This window comes from Oreochromis aureus, linkage group 14 (genome assembly GCF_013358895.1).
Source record: "Oreochromis aureus strain Israel breed Guangdong linkage group 14, ZZ_aureus, whole genome shotgun sequence".
NCBI classification, from domain to species: Eukaryota; Metazoa; Chordata; class Actinopteri; order Cichliformes; family Cichlidae; genus Oreochromis; species Oreochromis aureus.
Window position 1 is genome coordinate 4344014 of NC_052955.1, and position 23022 is coordinate 4367035.

Genomic DNA, 23022 nt, shown 5'->3' on the forward strand with positions numbered 1-23022 from the left:
GATGGTAGGTTATTTCAGAACCAGAGGTGTGGTGTTGTGAGATAAGACTACCTGCTGAATCAGATCCGTATGGTCCGATGGTTACAGATTCTTTTTCTTCTTCTTCTTTGCTTATTCTGCAGTGACCGTCCATCCACACGTCCATCGCTTCATTCACTCTGCGGTAAAAGCCTATCTGGTAATTTTATCACCCCATTTATTCTGATTCTCTACTCACTGACTGCAGCCAAGTTGGTTGGCTTGCACAACTGTGCTTTATCAGCAGCAGACCATCTGTAACACCTTCGCTGTGGAGAAAAAATTCTGCATATTTTCTCTCAAACAGATACGAGTGATGTCATTTCGAGTCTGATTACAGCTTTTTTAAATTTCAGTCCAGCTTTGAAAAGTAAATAATTTCATTAGTCAGACACATCGTCTTCAGCTCGAGGATGCTCTCGAAAATCAAGTCTTGTTCTCACCTGCGTAGCAGAGAGTATTGAAGTGCTTTATGCAGCGCCGGTAATTCTTCTGTGCCTCAAATGTCATGTTTGTTTCTGCTAATCTGGCAGCTGCAGTCGCCTTTGTGATTACGAGCTCGTCAACTGTGGAACATGCTTTATTTTTTATCACCCCACTGTTAAACTTTTGTATTATTACCTGCCAAATATAGCATTTATGCTAAACCCTGTGCTCTTTTAATTGCTTCTCACCATAAAGGATTTTGTAATGTTTAATTATGTGAAATTCACCAACACCTGAAAAGTCATTGCAGTGCATCACATTTTTCTGTTTTATATTTAGATGATGCAGAATGAGTTCATTGTATCCATTCAAAACAAATGAGAGGAGGAGAAAGCTGTTGCCTCATCTAAGTAAAAAAAAAAAGCCAAAATAAAGTGTGAGGAGCTCTGAAATATTTATAATTAGTTCATACGTAGCGTGGGTGTCGGTGTTCAGGTACATGTGCATATATGTGACTGCAAGCATGGGTGTGTTGTGATATCGATCTCATGCTGCGAGAGCCTGCAGGTGTTGCTGGGAGTGTCTCATTAGCTGCTGGGAGACTGTTGTGAAAGACCAGGACAAGCAGCTGGCTGCTTGTTAGAGAACAACAGGAACACAGACAGACATTTTCCCATTATTTCACATGACATTTAGATGACTTGAATGCCATTTCTAAAGACACAGCCACATCGTCACCATTAACCATAGCCTAACCTTAAACATTTAAAGATTTTCTTTAAAGAAGATGCTGGCTAAACAGTTTTGTGGTCCCCCAATACAATTATTACAACCCATGAATAGCACAGAGAAATAAACATGGAAAACATCAGCAACAAAGACGTTCACTGGCCTTTAGGTACACACACACAAACACACACACACACACACACACACACACACACACACACAGAGCACTAGATAATCAGAGTCCGAATAATTAGCATGGATCACTTATTGAGCTTTTAAATTCACTCTTTAATCCTGCTGCCTGATGGCAAAGACAGTGGCTGACATCCCTGTGTGTGTGTGTGTGTGTGTGTGTGTGTGTGTGTGTGTGTGTGTGTGTGTGTGTGGGAAATTGAATTCGACTCGTACATCAAAGCGGCGACCATCTGTCTGGCAGGGACTGTTTGTTTTTGAATGGAGTTTATTAGATTTTTATTGTTTTAATTTGGAAGCTGTTAAAGAGAGGTGGGCTATCTGTTTATTAGTGTTTGTGTCAGTTTTGTGTCAATATTTGTGTAGCTCAATAAAATAAAGCAGTGGGGTTTGTGAAGGATGTAATACATTTTGGAGTTAATTATATTTTCATAGGTTTTACAGAATTTCCTGTTGATAAAACTAATCTCACAGCTGTTTATACACCAAAGTAATGAACTAATATATAAACCATTACTTGACAAAGGTTCTTGTTGACTTTCCATTGTATAAATGTCTTTTTCTTACAGTGGGCCCACAATAAAACAAAAACAGAGCAGGATGCTTCTTATTAATTAATAAGAACAGTTTGTTAATTAGAGGACAGTCTGGACAATCAGAGGTTTTTAGGCCCAAAGAGTCATGCTGACAGATTACTTTTCTATTCACCATACAGAAATGCTAATTCACTACATTTCTATCGTGTAGAAAAACAACACTGTTGCAACTACACTTCTTTTTCTTATATTAAACTTGTGACCAGAAGGGGAGTTTCACTGGTCTGACCCACTTTACATTAAAGTGGGCTCAACATGTCAATGATGTAAAATGTGTTTGACATCACTGGATGAGAGGAATCAGCGACCATTCTCGACTTCTATGCAACCAAACTTCTTTTTGCAGCCAGACGAGTTAGTAGTTAGCCCCTGCTGGCCTATACGAAGAATGCAGGTTTCAGGCACTCCCAGATGTTTTACTTTTTTAAATGCCTCATTTTCAGGTCCACATTATTTGAATGTTGCTTTCTGTATACTCGTTTCTCAAAGATGGAGCACAGTGTTAGTCACATTCAGTCACCATCCCAGCAGAGCAGCTGATCTTGATGCCAACTCACATCAGCCGATCCCTCAAAGCACAGACATCCTTTTATGGCCAGTCTAATGTATGGCATGCTTTTAAAGCCGCCTACAGTTGCACATCTGCATGCCGCTTTACAAACCACCTCCACCTCACACCGTCCTTTTCATGCAGTGTCTGTCTGTTCTGTGCTGCTCTCCATCCTGCCAAATATAAGTTGCTGCAGATGATTATTGCACAGCTCTTTTCACCACGGTGTTCCTGAATGACTAACAGTAGAGGTACAGCAGTCTCCTGTCAATGAGACGCTGTCGAAAAATTAATTTGCAAATGTTAAAGTCAAATGTGGCTGGGGGCCAGTCATCTTCACCACCCACATCAAAGTAATAAATGCAGTTGTATGTGCAGAGTACTCATGACTCTGCTCCTCATCAGCTCCTCACAGTATTAAATTAAGCTCTGTTCCAGTTTTCAATTTTGTCCAATTTTTGTTGTGTGAAACATTTGTTCATTTTGTAAATATTCAGACTGAAACTGGTTCAGCACGAAACTGGAACACAGAGTTACTGTGAATGTCCTCACAACGCTTGGATCAAAAAGTGCCAGGCGGAGCTTCTTCACTGTCCACAGCCTCTGTATGAACTCCACACGTCCTTCCAGGCGGCTCTCGTTCTGCACCGTCTCTGCCTGTGCTCGCTGCAGGAGGCAGTAAGGAAACACTTTTTCTTTTTTTAAGTTTGCAGAGACACTTTTCAAAGAAGCTCTTCTCAGGGTTGTTACTGAGTCACTGCTCTCTGGGCTTTGATGAAGTCCGGTGTGGGCTGCAGTGCGTAGGTCGCTTGCCCTAATTATGTTTCAATCACAGGTTTAAGAGCCTTGGTAACACACTTTTCAAATACATATGATTTTTTTTTGAAAAGGTTTCCTGCAGGAAAGCATGAGAGCATTTTAAAGTGGAGGCTGCTCTCCTTTCTGAATGCTGTTTGTTTTTAGTATCTCGGCACACAGCAGCATCTCTTTTATCTATTCAAGCTCTTCTGAAGAGCTCGGAGAATTGCCACCCATGCATGTTTTTAAATGAAATACCACCAACTGGGTAGACTTGAACCTCTTTCTGTACCAACGTAACACGCATGCTTATCAGAATCAGTGCAATCAGCTCAGCTGTGCCTTAAACAGTCAACATGTTTTTCTTTTACTGCTCTGCTGTAGAGGATCTTTCACTCTTTCAAAAACGTGTTTGGGCTGCATCTGGATAATATCGCAAGATCACCATGCTGTGTGTGCTGGCTCAGGCTGTGCAACACTGGAGACACGAGTTGCGTCATGCAACATCCTTGCCGGTGTTGTTGCTGAGACGACACTGAGAAGTGTCTCACTAATTCAGGCTGAGGACTGCACTGAGACACTGAGAGAACTCTGCATATTAATAGCAGAGACAAAAAACAGATGCAGTCTCTGTTGTTCACTGCTACAACACAGCCTGCTGATGCTTTGTCTCCCTTCATTGGCACCACATTAGGGAGCATGAATCAGCTGATATGAATCACTCAGCTCTAATCAGGCCAGTCAGAAATGTGACAGTTAACCCCAGCTGAGTCAGCATAGCCTGAGGTAAAAGGATGGACGTTTGATTTGCAACTGATTTATTTGTGGCAGTGATTCACAGAACCCCCTGAGTGCTCACTCTGCTGGTCTTATGAGCAGTCCTGACAAGCAACAAAATCTTCAAACTGCTGATTAACATTTAAAATGACCTCAGAAGACATTTATCTTCTGTCTTTCTTAAGTTTAAAGTTGCATGCAGGGCTACAACTGGTAATCAAATCAAAAACTGAGGTAGTTTTTGATTTGATTACCAGTTGGAGGAAACTAGAGCTGACTCTAAGGACCATTGCACAGTGAATGCCCTGCGAGAAATCAACCAGAAATTCTGAATTTTTTGTAAAAACAACACCCCCAAAACTTGACATAAAGCCATGATGAGCTGGTCCCAGTGTGTCTAAACATGGAAAGGAAGAAACAGATTCTGGGTTCATCCGGTTCTCAAGGGAAGGCGGCAGCAGGGAAAATTTCATGGTTTCATCCTGGAGCTGAAGTAGTATCACAAACACTTTCGTACATATTTCTGGATGTCAGTGTGGCAGCTCTCACTGGGACTCATCTGAGGAGGCAGAAAATTCATTTCAGAGAGCTGATGGTCACAGAGCAGTGCAGCTGTGTGCCTGAGGTAAAATAATATTATTTGACTGTTTCCTTTTAATTGTATATTCAGTACCAGTGCGCATTTTGAGCTTCGAATGCACTTGTTGCCAAATGCAGTGGTCTGATTGGTCAGATCTGTTTACTCATCTGAAAAATCGACGTTGGTTTGAAAAAAAAATGCTGACTGCCACACCGAGAACAGATGAGTCCAAAAAATATTTTTAATGCATGAAATAATTACACAATTTTTATGTGTCTGGTGTATAAAGGCCTTGATGCTTGTGTAAGTTTGTACTGCATTTCTAACTTGGTATGGTGAGGCAGCTCTACAAACGGTTGCAGACCTAGGTCACTCTACTGTGGAGTTCACTGAAACCTAATATTGTCATCTTTCAGTGCAGCTCCATATTAGTAACAAACTAGCAACAACTTAGCAGCTTTGCAACAATGTTGCCAGATTGTTGTGTCAGTATTTCGGCTCTCTGACATAGCTAACATTGTTCAAGCCAACTGAGTGAGTCTCCCATGAACAGCTATCAGCAGTGCTTTGCCTTTAGTCCTGTGGCTTAATGCTTTGGCTTCACGTGCACAGAAGGTTTCTAATATTTAAATACTCTGAAGTTGGATAAAATCAGTAAAACAATATCAGTTTGCTATTTCTGTCCTGCTAGTGGGACATCGAACAGCTCGCCCACATACTAATAAAAATGGTCTTTAGGCAAAAATGTCAACCTTCTGTGGATGCAGCTGGTGACCAAATTTCATTGTAATGACTGAGGCACCATCTGGGATCGCTGCAGTCAGGTGACTGAGCCAGGCTGTTGCTATTTGTACCCTCATAGACATAGACAAAAGTGTTTGCACCTTTTTTGTTTTTAAAAGTTAGTTATTACACTTTTAAAATCTATATAAAATATTAAACATCTGCTCTCATTGTACTCATATTAAAATCCACATTAGCATATCTGTTCATTCTGACTTGCAACAACCTCATATGTTCAGTGCTGCTCCTGCACCTGAGCAGATGCAGGCTTTCATGCATGCACGCATTTCCATTTTCCATTCCCATTATTAGCTTTATTTTTTTCTCCTTCCTCATTTTCATTCTCCTGAGAGCTGTTGTAGCACTATAGCTTCTTCTACAATAACATGTTTTAGCTCAGGGGCACTCCAGCAGTGTTCATGATTACGCTACTGAAGCATGACATTGAATGCAAGAATGATAACCACCTATTGCAGCTACTGTTGCATAAATAGCGGCGGCAGAGACGCATCCACGTGAGCAGCCCAGGTCCAGTGTGACCGCCATACAACCTAAAAACCTCTAGTGCATGCACGTACACAAAGGAAATCACAAACAAGGAAAAAAGGAGAGGAAATAGATGTATTATTCATACAGCAATTACTTTATCTTCAAAATAATGCAGAGTAATTTAGTAACCAGTGAGAAATGAAAATAATAAACAGGGATGCCTCCAGCTCTGAGGAGGGAGAAGAATGTTTTGTTCCTATTGGTTGTTATATTTTACTGTTGTTTCTTCATTAAACATACTAAAAAATTTAAATTCAGCCGCTCCACTAATTATATACATAAGCATCTCGCATTATAGTAAAGGCTTTGAGGCAAAAATGCTGATTAAATGAGGGAAGTTTGAATTCATGAAAAATCAGCTGAGGAAGGACTTTTCGTGTGTGTGTGTGTGTGTGTGTGTGTGTGTGTGTGTGTGTGTGTGTGTGTGTGTGTGTGTGGGTGTGTTCTTTCTGCCAGAGTTGTGTGGGTGTGTTTTTCTGTCTGGATGTGTGTGTGTGGTGACCCGTAAGTGTGAGGGTGAGCGGTGCATGGAGCTACAACATCCTGATGAACACAGCACCAGCTGAGAGACCACCTGGATTATACAAACCTACCTGACCCCTCACACACACACACACACACACACACACACACACACACACACACACACACACACACACACACACACACACACACACAGACCATGAGAGTGTTTCTTTCAGGTGAATGTAGGAAGTAAGGAAGGATTAAAGGGCTGCTCCTGGACAGGTTGTGAAAGGTGTTGGTTTGAGAGGAAAAAGAGGAAAAGAAGAAGACTTTCTGAATTTGTGCTCACATTCAGCTCTTAGTGTTCCAAAATGATTTCTTGTATCATTCAAAACGTTCAGTTTTATTTTTCATTGTAGTTTTAAAGCATTTTTCATTACCTGTTATTAGAAGTTCTGGTAATATGAATTGTAGATTGATTGTCTAAGATGACTGAGAGGCTGTTTTGGGGGGGCGGGCAGGGTTGGTTGGTAGAAATGAGCCAATTGACACAGCTTCTCAACGTGACTTTTGGAAAGTGATGGCAGCATTTTTCACTAATTAAAAAAATAAATTAATGAGAACTTAAACTTCCACATTAGTATTAGGGTTTCCAAACTACATGAGAACAGAAGCCTACATGAGTAGAACGAGTCAGTGGTGTTTATTTTTATTTTATTATTCATGGGTCTGTGGATGTTGCAGACTGCGTGGTGTTAAAGCTGGACTGAAAGCAAGCCATTTATTGATTCATGGCGAATGATCCAAAAAAGACAAAACATAAGGTTCAAAAAGGGAAACTAAACTCTATAAACTACTGAAAACTAAAACTTGGAACCACAGAGACTAAAAACAACAAAAACGAAAAAAACCTACATATATACTGTACATCCCTGTACATGGCTATATGTATGCATAAATATACCCATTTACAAATAGTATGCATCCATATACCCTTTACAAATAGCACAGTCATAACGATCCATTTATACCCTGTACACACTAATCTCTTATCACCAAACATAGTAAGAGAACAGCTTTAATTTGAAATCCACTTTGTGTTTAAATCTCTTATCACTTACAGTACTGGTATAGTAAGAGAACAGCTTTAATGACTAGTAAACAGAAATCCACTTTACCTTAAATCTTAAACAGTGCTACTTTCTTACAGTACTGTTTGTTTGTGTTGTAAAGCCTTTGGGGTTATGGACTAGAAAAGCAGTGTAGAATTGATCATTTACCATTTACTGTTCTCTTACAGTACTCTTCCTTTACCTAATTTATATAAAGCTTTAAAGACTCAGATTGGTTGTGAGGAGATCGGGGTAGCCTGGTGGTTTTGTATTTGATGATTCAGTTTATTTGCAGTTGTTTGTTTATTTGTTTGTTTTTACTTTACTGATTTATTTTCATTTTTAGATGTAGTTAATTGTTAATTGTCAGTGGCTAATTTTCTTTGGGAAATTGTATCCTTGTTTGCAGAATAGGAAATGACATGCATGGTGCTGGAGCATGAGCAGACAGCACATCCGTACTGCATTTAAAAAAAGATGAACTTTGCTGCTGTTAACATTAGTTTGATAAGATATTTTGGCTCGTCCTCTTCCTCTAATATTACATGCCATTTCCCTAGAGCACCTTTTTTTTATTTTTTTTTGCCTGTGCTTGGAAAATGCATTGCACTTGTTCTTCTGTTTTACCAGTCCTCATCAGAGTGTCTCGCACAGGCGTTTAAAATCATTTATCCTGATATGTCTACCTGTTGGCTTTTCTTTGACACGTGCATATAGTTGTTCTTGCATTATTATTTTGGCATGCATCATGATGGCTGACAGCTCATACTCCCCCCCTTTCTCTGCTTGAGTCTTGAACCTTTTGATCTCTTGCCTACCATCTGTTAAAGCATGAAGGCCAAAATAATGCATTCATTTAAAAAAAGAAAAGGCTGCTGCCATTGGTCAGTGGAGGTGGTCAGAGCTGAGGGGATGTAACAACAGGTCCATCAATTCTCTTATTATTGGTGGTTTTCCTGCAATTTCCAGCCTCTACTGGGTAAGCAGTAATAGCCAAATTAAATAGGTAATTCCATTGTTTTGCTTCCCTGCTTTTCAATAACAATAAAGCAAACCAATCAATCAATCAAGCCTGGAAGGGCCAAGAGATGACTCAGCATTGTCGTTCTCCAATTCAAAATGATAACACCTATCATTGTCATAAATGGCTGCTTTGCCTTGGGTAGTGATTGCAGATATGAAACTGAATTTGTGGGCTCCACTTGAGGCAGATTATCTGAGCTCTTTTTTCCCATCTTTTCCCAACATGCTGCAACAATCAATTTCAACCAAAATCAATTCCTTCACTCTGGAGCTACCTCCATCTTGCCTGCAGTGTGGTGCAGCTTTCCATGACAATCACATGAGGGCAATAAAAGAGAACACGCTGAAAAACCACACCAGAGGTACCCAGAGTATTTTTTCAGGCACTGCTTCGCGCTTTATAACCTTCACCTTAACCTATTACCTCACAATCAGACTCTGCTGTGTGTGTGTGTGTGTGTGTGTGTGTGTGTGTGTGTGTGTGTGTGTGAGCACTTGTTAACAGACAGTATGCCACTCTGAACGGTAATATTACCTTTAAATAAACAAGCTTTTTCTTTGCCCTTTCAATTGAAATTGAATTTAAACATGTGGTGGTTAGAAAGCAGACACATTACATGGTAAATGCTAAATCACCCATGACTCATCAAATCAAATAATGGCACCAGCAGGCACACACACCTTGCTTGGAGCCAGAATATTGTAAAATCAATGTTAATTCTCAGCCAAAGTCAGTCCATGACCTGCATGTGTCAGCACTCATTGTGGAGACATTCAGTCATTAAACACACATCCTTGCTAACCTTATGAAAACCATATTAAACACATTTTCTTGATTGTGCCATGAGGCAACAACAGCAGAGAAGATAACAATGAACCTTTGTAAGTTTACAGATAAAAGGCTTTTTCAGGTCTTACATGACCAGCATCTCCACTTTGTGTTTGTCGTTTTGGAAACTGTCCTCTACAAACAGGACTTTGTCACATTTGGTTCTCATAGTTACACACCAGATGTCCTTTGGCCAAAACCAGGCATGGCACTATTGATCTCTGAGCAATAATGGACCGTGTGTATCATCCAGGAGGCTGTGGTTTTGTGTTTTTCAAACAGCTTCAATATTTTTCCCTTTTCTTCTATTTTGACTTTCACTTGCTTTAGAATTGAGCACCTGGTTAGGAAAAGATCAGAGTTTATTTGCCCCGTTTTGGATCTCACCCAAGTTCCTAATCAACCCAGTATCACGGCAAAACATGTATTAGACACATCAGTCCACCGTGTCCATCTCACGCTTTGCCTCTGCAAAACATGAAATCGACGCGCAAAAGAACATGTTATGCATGAGACACAACTCATTGTAACTGCAAGAGCAATTAAAAAGTTCAGAGACTCTGTAAAAGTGGCTGATTTTCTCTTGAAGATGATCTTCTCCCAAATCCCATCATCACCATGACAGCTGGCTCCACGGCTACATCCCTGCATTTGGGATGAAGCTCTAAAAGTGGACTGTCAGGTCAGGAGTCTAACTAGGAGCATGCACAGCATTCCTGTAGAGTTTAGACTGGCATTATAGAGTTCCACTGTGATGTGTCTGAGGGAGAAAATTTAGAGAAACCAACTTTAACTTGTGCGAATTTGCCAAAAGAGAAAGTGAGAGAGATTTTCCTTCCAGTGACTTTGTCAAGCCATCCAGTGTGCTTCACACATGAGAAAGTACAAGAGAACAGACATGAATTTCAGTGATACATTCTAAAAATGGTGTTCTGTAAACTGACCAGAGGTGCACGAGAAGATTGTCTTGAGGGGGAGATCTGCTAAAGTTAAACAGTTTTTAAAAAAAAAATAATCACATCTCATATGACACTGAAATCATTTTATTCACAAGTCCAAGGGGTGCAGGTAATTGCAGGGCTGATTAATTCAAAGCGGTGGTTCCTTCTAGAAAGTGACAAAAGAATGTCAAGTAAGAAGAACATGGAATCAGGAACAAAGAGAAGGTGGAAGAGACAAATGAGAAAATAATGATTTAAGAAGTATCTTATTGTGAAAGCACATCAGTTTCTGCTTGTGCAAGCACATTAGAGTCAAGGTGTTCCTCGGTGAGGTGTTAAATGTACCTAGCTGAGTGGTGAAGTGCCTGCTATCAGCATGATAAATGTGCTTCTGACATGATAGAGCTATCTGTTCCTCCTCCCAGGACATTTACCCTGCAATGTCCCAGTGACTCAGTCACACACAGCCTGGGGATATTTCTGTGCGCATTTCATATTGAAATTAAATCTACATGCCCTGGGTGATCCATCAGTGAGTATTAAGCAGGTAAATTAAAACAAAATGACTTTCAGACTCATCTAATGTTATAACCAAGTCAAAAAATGACCATTAAATAGCTATTACTGACCTCTGTAGATGTGGACTCATCACTCTATAGACATTAAAGTGAAATATGTGTGTGACTTAGCCCTGCACCATCTGCTTTAAGTTGCCTTTTTTTGAATTTATTAACAAATGTGACAATGTTGAACTATCAGTGTGAATCCATCTCCTTTCAGCCCCACTAAACGCTACTCCAATCTGCCGTGTGACTGTATGCAGACAAATCGGGGATATTTCTGTTTCTATGCTTACTTGCATTTTATTCATCTGCAGGCACTCTAAGTACCCCTTGTCTCCAGAGTTGTTTGGGACACCAAATATCAGAGAGAATCCATGACAGCACTGTTGGAGCTGATTAGATTTATCCAACTGTAATTCAGTCATCGTGCCAAAATGTGTGCATATGCTGTCAGCTGATGATGGGGGGAAGCAGATGGTCATATTTCACTTGCCGCTAAACTTCTTTGTTTTCTTCTTTGTGTTTTAAAATTAGATGTTACCTCTAATCTTTTGAATGCAAATTCGGGGAGCAGAAAGTGCCCTTTTGTATTTTTTAGATTCTGTTACAGCCTCTCTGTATATCACATATACAGCTAAGACGTTGGGAGGAAGTCAGTCTGGTAAAGCAGCCTGTTTCTGACGACAGAGCAGCGTCTGACAGACCTGTAACTGTGACAAAATTAATGAAGGTCTGTCAATATTATCTCATTCATTAGACCTTTTAGTGGCCCCGATAAGCTAATTTCCGGCTCCATTTTCTTAAGTCTTGCACTCTAATAGCTTTGCATACTTCACAGTTCAAAAATATCCCTTATTTACCTCATACTGGACCTTGTACTACTTTAGCGCTTCTCCCTTTAAAACATAGTTTTTCTGATTAGCAACCACTCACAAAGGGAAGAGCTACTGGTGGGTGTGGCTTCAGTTCTCAGAGCCATTGGTTTTATATATAAAATGAACATTTGTTCCAGGCACAAAGGTTAAGCCAAAGTGCCTCAAATTTGCTTTCTTTCTAATAGACAGCAGGGGGGAGTTGTTCAGTAGGTAACCAATGGATGACATCACAGTGGGTATGTCCATGTTTTGCATACAACATTTCAGTGAAAGCCTTGTGCCTGACCAAGAGTTGAGATGAAAAAGAGTAGAAGAAAATATCTGAACCAGAGAATTTAGAGCCTTTGGAAGTCAAAACTCTTACCCCAGAAATTACTTTCACATATTCTGATCTCATTGTTTTTAGGTTTGGCCACCTATGTAAGGGGGTAAACTTGACAGGAATAAAGAAAAAGCATGATCTGCATTATAAAGTTGAAAGAAAACACAGTGGGGAGCTTCCTCTGCTGTCAGAATCTCTACACCATTGCCAACCTTCACAGAGTCAGTCGTCATACTTCAGTTTGAATCTTTTTCAGAGATTTCACTCTGTATGCAGGGAAAAATTTCTGGTGCCATAAGACGGTAATGTGAGGTAGTTGGTTGTGAAAATGGCCTTATAACCCCTAAACAAATATGCTTCTGCTCTTCAGATGGGAAAATTTTGCTGCATGCTGCAGCGAGCTGGTATTTGACTGCTCTGGTTTGGTTGTATAATTGACATCAGCGGCACGCTGTCAGCTGTTTGGAACCGGCATAAAGGCAAAACAATGCGATACGATAAGGGAGACCCTGCTTCTCATTAAGACTCACACTAAATTTGTCTTTATGTAATGATTAACCTCAGCATTGAGTGGACAGCATCAGCAATGTATAAAAATAAAATGTTTCTTCCTTTAATGTAAATGAAATGAAAGTCTCAATTTCCGTTAACAATCTGATCGTTTTCATCCTTCCATCACTCCTGACCTTCCTTGTTAAGCGAGCTCTGCTGTGAGCAGCTCTGTGTACCGTTTCAGTGATGAGCTGCAGCCTGTTGAGGTTTCGGTCTGGCCCTTAATCTGGAAAGCTCTTCGTTAGGGGACTGCAGCAGCGCAGGTAACAGATCATTTGCTAAAACCAAAGATTTGCTCTTCACACTCTGAGTAATGAGGCGAACATGCACACAAATAGATCAAGTATCCAGAGTATCGTCTGGCTGCCAGTGACTTAACCCTGACGACAAGCCAGATTTATAAGAGTAATGATGGTTATGTGAAGACAAGGGAGCCCATGAGCTATGAAGCTCGTCGCAAGCTAATATCCAAATATCCTCCTGTTTACCATGTGTGAGGATGTATTAACTAGTGTATAGGTGCAGGAAGCAGGAAGTGTGTGCACATGTGAGAAGACTACAATTAAGCAAAGCAAAATAACCTGTTAAAAGTAATCTGAATTAGCACTTCCACAGTGTAGTGGCTTACCTAAACATCCCTGGTTCAATCTCTGGTGTTAAAAAAACATGTGGAGCTATCTGCTGTGATGACCTTTGTAAATAAGGGAGCTGCTGAAAGTAGCTTCACCTTTCACTTGTAATTATCACTTTGCCTGCTTTACTTTGAATTCGTTAACATTTTAATTGCAATCTGGGCTCTGACTGTCCGCAGATGTTCTCACATCCTCACAAACTGGGAATGATTCTCCGTCCGTCAGCCTCTTTCATCGGAGTATTTCTTGTCTGGTGCCTGCTTGTAAATCACTTTTCAGACCTCCCCACCACCCACTGATCAACACATGCTGTTAAAGGGATTACTTGTCATCTTGAATTTGGGTCTTTTCTTTTTGTCTTCAGATTGTTATTGAATCAGAAACCTCTCGGTAGTTATTCTTAATTCGGTATAAAAAGTAGTCCAGCAACCCCTTTAATTAGGAACTTAAAAGGAGACAGTGATGGAGAAAACATCAGTCTTCCTTAGACTAAAATCTGCTGTCTCTCTCCATCACATCAGGTATACAGCAATCCAACCAGCTCTACTTCTGTCTACTCATTACTGTTTGTTTAACAGCAGTGTGAGTCTGGACCTGTAGGCTTGGTGCTAATAGGTTTCTGAATAACAAGAGTAGCAATATGTTCTAATGAGCCCAAATCCCAGAGTGATAATATTCACCAACCATTAGAGTTTTGAGTTCAACCTGTTATCTGATCTTTACCTCTTCTTCTGTTGTCTTCTGCAGAGAACAACTCAGTGACTGGAAGTGAAACAGACACAAATGTGGGCATCATGCTGAAATAATTCATGTGACATTTTAATATCCGGTCTGCTGTAATGTGACATGTGTGCTGTGACTGGTTCAGTAGAGAGAAAAGTGTTTGTAGAATGAGATGCTGTTGAATTGTTGAACTGAAGTTTCCTGCTGGTAGAAAAACAACATTTTTCACTTTAGACAAGAAAGCAAGGCACCACAAACTGTAATTACAAATTATCTCGTTTAGGTTGTAAACAACAAGGCCGATCTGCCGGCGAGTGACTCCAGGCAGGTTTCATAATAATAATTTCAGCAGCAGCGTGAATTTAGTCTCTGACTGGATTAGTTTGTGTCATTTTTTGTGAGGAGTTTGAGATGAATTTGTGAAGATGTAAAAATCTGAAGGATAGGGTCCAGTTTTCTCTGATGATCTCACTGTGGTAAAGAATCCATCCAACATTCCAAATCCAGATCTGATTAAATTCCCTTTCTTGGTGGACTGAGCCTGACCTCTGGTCCCATTTTTTTCCTAAGCAAATCCATCCATGACTGTTGAATTAATTCGACCAAGGTTTTGTTCCTGTTTCCTGTTTTGAGGTTTCTTCCTGGTAAAAGGGAGTTTTTCTTTCCTACTGTCACCTACTGTCATCTGACTATTAGGGTTTTCTCTTAATTGCTGTAGGGTCTTTACCATGCAGTATAAAGCACCTTGAGGTGACTGTTGGCAGTGAAAAGCTACAAGCTGTTTGTTCTCGTTTCCGTGCCCCACCCTCCCTCCCCTTTTTTCAATTCTTTGATTTCTTCACTTCTCGTTAGTACACGAGGCTCTGCCAGGCCCAGGAGCTGCCACCAGTCCCCATTGAGGCCTTCCCCAAACCGCAGCTCATTTCTCGATTAAGCCATTCGCCTTTATCTCCTAAAAACATTATCAAACCTAAAATGAGGACGTGGGCCCAGCTAGTGAAATAAAACTGAATTGAAAGGCTTAACTTTCTGGAAGTCTTTTTGTAAAACATCGATGCTGCAAAGATCAAACAAAGTTCCAGGACACAAGAAATGGATAAAAAATATAATCTTTTCAAAAAGATTAGGGAACATGTAGAAAATCTTCCATACATCTAGTGACCAGCACCAATCAGTTCACCTTCTCTGGTAAATAACTAGGGCTGTGAATCCTGGAGCCATTGCTTCTGCAGCTAAATTCCTGCATTTCTGGTTCTTAGTGTGTTGCATTGGGATTGTCGCACAAACATGATGATGGTTTCTTTAGAGAGCAGCAGAAAAAAATCTGTGTTAGCTGCTTGCTGTGGGCTATGAACCAACATCTCATATTCGTGAAGGTGTCAGCCATGCGTCTCTTTATCGATTGTTGAAGCGCGGCTCTGTTATTGCCCGGGATGCTACAGTGTTTGTTTACTGCGGCGCTCCAGCTATTTTATCTGCCCTGTGACAGGAAGTGTGTGTTATATGTGTGTAGTTTGTGTCCTTAAATAGGTTTATACCTGCCTCTTTTGTTTACTTTTGCACTCTATGGCATTATTATTTGTCCTAGAAATGTGTGTGTGCATTTGTGCGTGGGTGTGGGTGTGTTTGTGTATCTGTATGTGTGTTTGTAGATGCTGGCAGCATAATAACAAGACAGGGAAGACAAAATGTGGCTGACAGATAAAGAAAAAAAAACAAGATCACAACACATCAGATGCACTAACTACATCACCTTCCTGCTAGTTGACTTTTCTCTTTTTCTCATGTTTCCTTCTGTTGTTTCTTTGCCTGAATTATCTCTCTCTCTCTCTCTCTCTCTCTCTCTCTCTCTCTCTCACTCACTCACACACACACACACACACACACACACACACACACGTGTGTTGTGTTGTGCATCGCTCCACTGCTTACGGATCTAATTTTACCTTGATGATGATTTTCAGCAGGTCAGAGTCTTTCTTGCCTCTCCTTAATAAAATATGTTCATCCTCTCTCTCACTGTACTCGTTTAAATCGGATCACCTCATGAGCATTCACTGTATGAGGACATCTTAAACCTTGGTAGAGCTACCTTTCTAAATCAGCACACAATCAGAGTAGATTACATGAAACAGCGAGGGGCATCAAGAAGTTTTTTTGTTTTGTTTTGGTTAATTTGACTTGAACCAAAAGTGATGATGCAGATTTTTTTTTTTTTTTTTTGTGGTAAATGGCAACAAGGAATAAACTCAGGAGTGTTGTAACATTGAAAAATGAGGAACCCTAAAAATCTTTTAGTTTAATTTGACCTGAATGACTTAAAAAATATAATAATAGTGCGTTCTCTGCGTTTCCATTAATGTCTGGGTGGCGTTGTGCTACATGGTTAGCGCTGTGATAAATTTACTGCTGTTTGTGAACAGCAGAAGTTGCAGACACATTGGCAGTGAAACAGAAGCATTTAGAGAACTCAAGAGAATTTTACAACCTCAAAAGGAGCATATTTCATTTTCTAAAAGCAGACATGAACTCAGACTGTTCATATTTCATATTTAAGTAAAAGCTTCATTACAGTGGCTTTTAAACCGGAGCCTCACATTAAAATCAATACTTACTGCTTCTGCATTTGGGCATCAGGTGGTAAGAAGCTTAAAAAACACTGAAATGTTGTAAAGATCTTTAGCACTTGACCCGCTGAATTAATCATTATTAAAATAACTTTCAAAAATCTGTAACAATTGTCTGTGTAGGTTTTCAGTCATCTAGGTCATGGTCACCTAAGAAATCTAAGGAGTTTGGAAGAGGTCCAGAAACTTACGCTGGATCCAGATGAAACATACATGCCGTTTGATGTAGTCTCTCTCTTCACTTGCATTCCTACTGAGGCAGGACACACTGTTGGGAAAGGACGACAACAAGACAGCTCCTTAGAAAACAGAACCAGCTTATCCCCCAATCAGATTTGCACACTGTTAGATCTCTGCCACACCAACACATTTTTTAAATAAAACAAGAATTTCTACAGACAAAAACATCGATGTGCCATGCGTGCCCCAGTGTCACCCACTGTAGCCAACCTTTACATGGAGGAAGTGCAAAGTAAAGCTCTTGGCTCTTTCACAGTGACAGCACATACCCACTGATACAGATACATGGATGACACCTGGGTCAAAATCAGAACCTTAGATATAGAAGCTTTATGTTTCTGTCCAATGAGTTCATGTGAATAGTTAAAGTTCACCAGGAAAGACACAAAGGAAAACAGTTTACCATTTCTGGACTGTGCTGGGCACACTGAGGAGAGTGGAAACCTCAACATTAAAGTTACCGGAAGCCCATACAGACAGACCAGTACTTACTCCTTGACTCCCACCACCTTCTGGAACACAAACTTGGAGTAATCAGGACCCTACAACACCGGGGAGAAAACATTCCCTCTAAGCCTGAAGGGAAAGAAAAGGAACACACATGTAAAGGAACCTTTTAAAATATATGGTTATCCTAACTGGGCTTTCATTAAATCAGTGTGCAATGGTGCACAGTAAAGAAGGTCAGACACCAACTAGGGAGAATCATGAGGACAAACAGAACAATATTGTCATCCCCCGTATAGCAGGTTTATCAGAGAAACTCAGGAGAGTCTTCTCCAAGTACGACGTCCCAGTGTACTTCAGACCACACAAACTGGTTCATCCCAAAGACAGAACTCCCAAACACAAACTGAAAAATGTAGTATATGCTGTACAGTGTGTCTAGGAGGGCTCAGACCTCTACACTGGAGAGACCAAACAGCCACTTCATAAACGCATGGCACAGTATAGAAGAGCCACCTCCACGGGACAAGACTTGGCTGTCCATCTGCATCTAAAGGTCAAAGGTCACTTCTTCGAGGACGCCAGTGTTCACATTTTGGACAGAGAAGACAGATGGTTTGAAAGAGGAGTGAAAGAAGCATCTATGTCCACTGTGAGTGACCATCTTTGAACAGAGGGGTGGATTATGACACCAACTGTCTGCCATCTATAATCCAGTTTTGAGATTCTTAACGCCCACTCACATCTTGTGTCAGCTGATCTCAATGGGTCACATGATAGGGTGGGTGCAAGCTCTCACAGGGGTTTCACCCAAAACCTCTATTGATGATCACCCACATCCTTTTTCACACCCTGACTCATGTGATGAGGCACATCACCAATAGTGGGTCAATGATTCTCTTAAGAGACACTCCCACTAGGGAGTACATCTCCATCATTTGGTCTTAGAACTTCTCTGATGAGAGGTGAAAAAACTTAAAGAAGTCCAGTCGCTTCTCTTTCCAAGCTCCTTAGATTTTTTATTTTAACAATCATGTCACTTTTTAATTGTTTTGGTGCATTTTTTGGCTCCAGGCAACAGGTGAGCTGCTGTATTGAGTATTAAGTAATTGAGCAATTTTAAGCAGCAGGTGCTTTTGTCTAGCTTTGGGATCCTTTGCATGCCAGCAATTTTACTTTGGGGAAACAGCAATTGAGTGTTGAAAGTCTGGCAGCCATCCACGGTCCGACATCGAAGCAGTGAAGGTTTCCCTGGTGTGGCAAGCAGCCAGATACAGTAGCTGTTTTCAATTTGCAAAATATACTATCCAACCAGAGAATATAATTATATCCTGAAATATTTAAAGTAGATTTGTTTGTTTTTTAAAGATGGGTACACACAAAAGTGTTGCAGTCAAACAGGCAGGACAGCAAATTTGTTGCCAAAAACAAGCGGCAGATTTGTCTTTGACTGTTGAAGCGGCTCACAGGCTAAACAGATGGACAGCTTTGTTTTCATTTCAGAGTAATCTGTCACCTTCGGATCATCATCAGCCTTTAGGTAGTTTATTTTTGGTCCTGTTGGCTCCACTCAGGGACTCAAACACTTTTCAGTTCGTTACACCCTGATGTTGCAGCGAGTCTGCTGGCTTTCGTTCACACTGATCACTTCTACCAACTTTCTTTCACTACCAGCTCATCTCACTCTGATGCTTGGCCCTTAAGTGTCACATAATAACACACTGAGTAAGCACTTAGCAGCATTTTCCCTTTTTTTCCCCATTTGGTGCTCAAATGGACTGCAAAAGAGCTCGCGCTCTGCTGACATTATTAACATTGGAGCAAAAATGAACTCTGCAGGTGTTTCCAGTTAGAGTGGAAGAATTTTGGCTTGTAGGTCTGATGCAATGTATCAATACAAAGCGCTTTTCCAGCGTTTAACCACATAATTGCCTAAAATTTAGCAAGACAGCAACAGAAAAGTAAAAAAAAAGTTAAATGAAAGTGGAAAACCAATTTGGTAGTATGTAATGTGTCATTAATGCAGCACTGCTCTTTGAAATAATGGTATGAGAATTTCACAAAATCACATCACGAGGGAGAAATGAGTGATATGAAAATGCAAAAAGTTATTTTAGAATTGCTGAGTGATGAATCCAGACACAATGGACAGAAAATCACATCAACTGTCATTAAATAATGAAATGAAATTAAGAGCGTCAGGCCAGTGAAACTAGTCTGTTGTTATCCACAGGGCACAATGTCATAGATATATATATGTATCAAATATATATATTGAAGTCAGTGTAATCTCTTTGAAAGTTCAGGTAGTTTTTTATGTGTTTGTATTACAATGATGTCAATGAAAAGCACATTACTTGTGATTACTGAATCAGCTTGTTTATGACAAGGGATGAAGTGAACTAACAACGTGGAGCTGGAGATGAGCATCATAGTCATCTTTAACCAGACGTCCTTACTCCTGGCCTGTAACTGACTTCTGATCAAATCTGTGAGCAAAGATTGTTCCCATCGAATAAAACCTATTTTCTCAAATGCGTTACACTACACTCCTACATTACAGTAAAACATTGTAAGGTAAAAAACATTGAAATGGTAAAAAACAAACAAACATCCTAATCATCAGATAATCCTTTGTGAGCAATAGTTGGTGACAGTGAGGAGGAAGAACTCTCCTTTGTAAAGGAAGAGACCCCAGACTCAGAAATGGGACAGCCATCTAACACGACTGCTTGGGGAGACTGAGGACAAAACCCAAACTACAGTGAGAGACGACACTGAGTTGGGAGTGACAAACATGTCTCACTAACCTGCGGTAACCAGGAGCATCAGGGCTCAGACACTGAAGGGCACCTTGTGTGTAAATGCTAGCAGCTTTGACATAACGAGAACAGTCTGATGCATCTTTAAAAAAACAACACTCTGTCTCATAACACTCTCTCCATCATTATGGAGCTTGCTTTCATCTACCAGCTGGCTGCTTTGGCTTTCTGAACCGTTCTCTCTTCCCTCCCTCCTGTTTCTCTCTCTCTCCCTCTCTCTCACATACACTTCCTTTTCTCTTCCTTTTGTGCAAACCGATCAATAATCCAATCTATACACCCTTTACCTTGGAGAGAGGAATCCTCATCACTAGATCAGGAAAGACACACAGGCTTCTGAAGTCTTGGCAAGCTGTCGCTTCATCAGCCCACGCAACCCACTGAGATGTTCAAATTCCCACACTTTTAAAAGCTGTATGTTCTCTGTCTTAACATTTAATTTACCCTGGCAGCTCCATTAAACTCTGTTATTTACCAAGACGCTTGCAAGAGTAAAGAACGCACAATTACAGAGACTGGAATACCACATATGAAGTACTAAAATCTGAAAAGATTAAAGTAGCCAGTGATAAAAACCTCTCAGAGCACAAAATTATATTCTGTGCTTGTGTGCTGCAGGAACAAACACTAAAGACACATCAGTAGAAACCTGTAGAGTGTGCCATGTTCTCAATAGAAATATTAGCCACTGATTCTCCCAGTGATTTTCTATAGGTGCAGTGGAGACAAATCCTTTACAGCCAAACAGTGAAACAAAGCAATTTCTTTTCATTGATCTGTTTACTTTGGTTAAGTGTCTCAGGACATTAAGGCTGAGGAGAAGCTGGCTCAGTATAGGGAGGATGCTGCACTGTGGGAAACCACTTTCTGAGCCTGTGTTTGAAAGGTGCTTTTCAGAGAGTCTGTCTCAAGGATGTGTTCAAGATGCTAATATTGTTTTAATGTGTGTAATTTGCTGTTCAGGCCATCTCCTCATCACATTTTCTTGATTGTTGCAGGGCAGCTGAACTCCTCCACGACCCCATGAGTTTGGTTTGGGTAAGTAAAATGGCTTTGTGCGTTTGTGCATGAGTAAGTTGTGTTGTCACACATATGCTCGTAGAAGCGCCGTCTACAGTAGTTTTAATGAGCAGTCGCTTTATGCATGAACAAATGCTTTATGAGGAGAGATCCAGCTACACACACAAACACACACAAGTCCCAGTGAGCGAGTCACAAAGAGGCTGCTTTGTTACTGAAGCCAGCTCGCCCCGTTCACTGGTTTTATTCCTTCACTCTGAATACTGAACATCTCACTGCTGTCATCCAAGCCAGGAAACCCAGGACTGCCCTGTGTGTGTGTGTGTGTGTGTGTGTGTGTGTGTGTGTGTGTGTGTGTGTGTGTGTGTATGAAAGTTTTTTTTATATGAACAAATAAAAATGTGTGCGAGTCATCCCTCCAGGCTGCGTGTGATGTAGCAGCATGTATCAGGAGAACAGGGACTTGTTGCCAACTATCAACAGGCTGTTTCCTCCATGTTTGTGCCATTTTTCTCTTTTTTTAAATGCTTCATTCAGCAAAATACCTTCACACATTACCTCATGTTTGCAGTACTGGCCCAGTGGAAATAAGTAAAAGTGTTTGGAGAAAGTGACCGGTGTATTTTCTTTTGCCTTTAAATTTTCCTTATAAAACTGCCAACAGCCAAATGTCACCTGAACAAAGAAGGTGACACTATGTCATCATGTGATGATGTGATGCTCTTCTCTAATTCAGTCCCTTTTAATGCAGGCTGATGTTGGATGATGCTAGATTGCAACATAAAAACAAAAAGATCAAAGCAAATCTAGAAAACAGTGAAAATACTAAACAGCAAAAAGGAGGGATTTGTTGTTCCCGAGTGTTACTGGTTTCTGCATCTGGTTGTGTTGTATCTGCTGTGTTGTTGAATTGAAGAAGTTTTTTCAATTTGCTTTTGATCACTGTAGTGATCAAATTTGAGTTCTGAATAAGATTCCTTTAGTGTGGCAACAGTTATGTGAATGGTCACAAATCAACCATTTCCATCTATTCGTAGAGGGAAAAGCATCCACGACTGTCAACTACAAGTAGTGAAGTGTCATCACAAACCCAGGACACTGTTGCTGTGAGGTGACAGTGCTAACCACGGCACCGCTGTGCTGTAATAGCTATAATCTGCATTGATCCCTAAACATTCATCACACCAACTTTCAAACACAGCAAACAGGTGTTTGAGTTAGAGATGCACTGATTAGAACTATCAGACGGTACTGTGGTGCAGTGGCTGGTACTGTTGCCCTGCAGCGAGAAGGTTTCTCGTTTCAGCATCCTGATTGGTTCAGGCCTTTCTGGGTGGAGTCTGCAGGTTCTTCCTGCGCTTGCGTGGGTTTCCCCTGGATACTCGTGCTTCCTCCAACAGTCCAAAAACAAGCCTGTTAAATCAAATGTGGAGACAGTTAGGTAAAGTGTTTAAAGTTTATAAAATGTGTTAAGTGTGCCGTATTAACCTAAATAATAATTGTAAAATGTTTGAGCTGTCAGTGAGAGAGAAGTGATATAAATGCTAGTCCATTTTAATTTTTTCACCCAATTCTGAGTATCTTCCTAAAAATGATATTTCATGATGTACATGATTCATCTTTTTAAATCTACGAGACATTGGCCATTTAATTTTTAATATTTTCACTGATTTATAGGACTTTCTGCTTCTCTAATTCAATCAAATGTCAAAATAAAATGTTTCAGGTTACTTAACAAAACTTTATGTACAAATAATATTCAGTTAAAATGTATACAGTATTCCCCCAAATTATTTTGTAAATGTTTGCATCATACTATCATACTAAGCTG

At 40.4% G+C, this 23022-nt stretch overlaps 1 protein-coding gene across 1 annotated transcript in view; it reads left to right on the top strand.

Annotated features, from left to right (window-relative positions):
• slc8a2b (solute carrier family 8 member 2b) overlaps window positions 1–23022 on the top strand; it is a 205037-nt gene that overhangs the window by 40596 nt on the left and 141419 nt on the right. Inside the window, exon 3 of the mRNA XM_031741776.2 lies at window positions 21170–21209. The gene's annotated coding sequence lies outside the window, so the exon portion shown is untranslated. The remainder of the gene's footprint in view (window positions 1–21169; window positions 21210–23022) is intronic.